We start from the raw sequence: 2,445 nt of genomic DNA on the forward strand, positions 1-2,445 counted from the left end.
AGCGCAAAGGATCTCATAAAAGAAAAAACGCAAAATAGTGCAGATTTGAATGTAATTTGTTTAATGGTTGTCTTCTGTGAGAAATGGTAGAAACGCAGCAGCACAGTTGTTGTTTGCATCTGAAATGCAAGTGAGGCACAACAGCAGTGCGATTGTAATCAATGAAGGGGAGCACGCAACAGCGTGAAGTTTTGGTTATTGTCCATTGTGAAAACAAGAGGAAGATGATCTTCAGCATAATCTCTCGTGAATCCCTATGTTAGAAAGGAAGATGCTTTTCAGCACAGTCTTTGGTGAATCCCTCTGTTAAGAGGAAGATCTGTTGTCTTTGGTGAATCCCTTTGTCAAGAGGAAGATGCTTTTCAGCATAAACTGGTGAATCCCTCTGGTTAAGAGGAAGATACTCTTTAGCGTAATCTCTGGTGAATCCCTTTGTGTGAAGAAGATGCTTTTGTAACAACAGTTGTGAAAATCCCTCTATGTGAGGAAGACGTTTTGTAACAGTTGGTTTATTGTAAATGAATAGAAGTTTTATATGTTTGTTGCTGAAACTCTATCTTCAACAAGCTGAAATTCTGTTTGCAGCAAGATCCTTGTTGTAAAACAAAGTATTATCCTTTGTTCATGTGATTTTTTTTTTGTTCTGGAATTATCAGAAATTCCTAGCAGAGTATCATTCTCTATGTTGTGTTTGTTTGGTTTTTGAAATTTTAACAAAAAAATTCTCAATATTATATCAAAGCTTTCGTGTTTGAAATCAGCTGAAACTTCTAACATTGTCTGACAATATTGTAATTGCAACATGTGGTGCAATTGCTAGTTTAAATCCATTTTCAATCTAATCGTGCCCACGCTTCGTGAAGACGACCCAGGTCATCCCACCAGCCAAAGCTTATAGGTCAACATCACAAATGAACTTTCTCGAAGACGACGCGCGGAACGGTCATCCCACCTGTCGGCAACCTCATCCAAGGACGCTCACGATGCATCCCTAGGCGACCTAACCTCACCCCCGGACCTCCCGAATCCGTCTCCTCGTTTGCAGTGTCGCTCCACGCGACCAGAGCAGCCCCTGCTGCCGACTTCGGGGTTTCGCTCCAACGAGAGCAAGCATAAAGTTTTGTTACGCGCAACCGAGCGACGACATTTGCATCCTAAAACGGCGTCAGGCCACACTGCGAAATGTTTTCTAGGCGCAGGGGTTACGCCATGTCCTCAACGCAGTATTTTGCGGCGACGGGAGGCTTCTGGCGTACTTCTTTCTCACTGCTGCCACTGCACCACCACTCCCTCACGCAGGCGCCGAACAGGTAAACCTTGACCCGCTTCAGTCTCTACCCAATTTTTTGGGGCAGCATTATTTTCGTTATTGTTAATAGCCTTCTCCGATGTTTTTTCTACACAGGAGCTTTGCCACGGCTGCCGCGAGGGTGGAGAGGTCTCGAACGCAGGGCTGTTGTCCGCCACCTTCTAGGTTTTTTCTTGGCTGTCGACGCCCACCTGAATGACCATTTTTCTCCTTAAGGTCTAGGGGCGGCATTTACTGGGTAGGGTTTTGCCGGGATTTTACCAGCTAGAATTTAACCATCCAGGGTTTACTGCTCGGATCTACTCGTTAGGTTTTAGTGCTGGGAGGGTTTTGCCCTCCGCGTTTTGCACAGTTCTGCCAACAAATATTTGAGTACTTCAAATTCTCCTTGGGAAAAAAATCTCCCAATGTGTTCTTTGCAAAATTCTCTGTAATTTTTTTTGTTAATTCAGAGATAAAAAACTATATATAAACTCTCCATTATTTTTTGCCTAATTTTTGCGTTAAATCAATGTTTGATTTACTCGGCAGGGTTTTGCCATCACTGTTAAGCCCTGTGGGCATATGCCACGGCTTTCAGCCCCGCGTTGAGCTCATGGGTGTGTACCTCTAAGAGTTTCACGGCCGCCTAGACAACGCTGCAAAAACACACAATTCACCTTAATATTTTTGGCTTAGGTGTTTCCCATTCTAGAATTATGTGCCTGTTTATTTCTCGTTAAATTATTTTTTGGAGTTAGCAAATTGTTTGTGAATTTTTTTTGGGAGAAGGAAATACGAACTGAAATTCGAGGCTGCTCGTTCGAAAATTTTTAATGACCCTCTGGCCAAGGTTTTCTTCGTTTGCTCCAAAGCTTTTATTTTTATTTTTTGACTGCACTCTTAAGGCTTATGCCTTCGGAGTCTTCCGTTTATGCATCTTTAATGTTATTTATATTTAAAGTTGACACTATTATAGGCTAAACTCTGAATATGCCAACTCTGACCCAACCAACTATCTCCGAAATCAACCCCAAATCGACTCAGCAGCAGTCGCCAATGACCCAAAAATGCTACCTAGGAGACTATGAGAAAGCATAACAGAGCAACAACCAGAAAGATGCCCGCCCTCCCAATATAATTTCCTCGCACTTCAA

General features: G+C 42.7%; 1 long non-coding RNA gene across 1 annotated transcript; it reads left to right on the top strand.

Annotated features, from left to right (window-relative positions):
• Positions 1-1,120: 1,120 nt before the first annotated feature.
• LOC149164420 (uncharacterized) lies at positions 1,121-1,734 on the top strand. The gene is made up of 2 exons (XR_016260235.1): positions 1,121-1,310; positions 1,406-1,734. It is a non-coding gene; the product is annotated as an uncharacterized LOC149164420 (long non-coding RNA).
• The last annotated feature ends 711 nt before the right edge of the window (positions 1,735-2,445 follow it).

Source organism: Pinus tabuliformis, chromosome 5_1 (genome assembly GCF_031772625.1).
Source record: "Pinus tabuliformis cultivar Carrire ecotype Pingquan chromosome 5_1, CPIR1, whole genome shotgun sequence".
NCBI lineage: Eukaryota > Viridiplantae > Streptophyta > Pinopsida > Pinales > Pinaceae > Pinus > Pinus tabuliformis.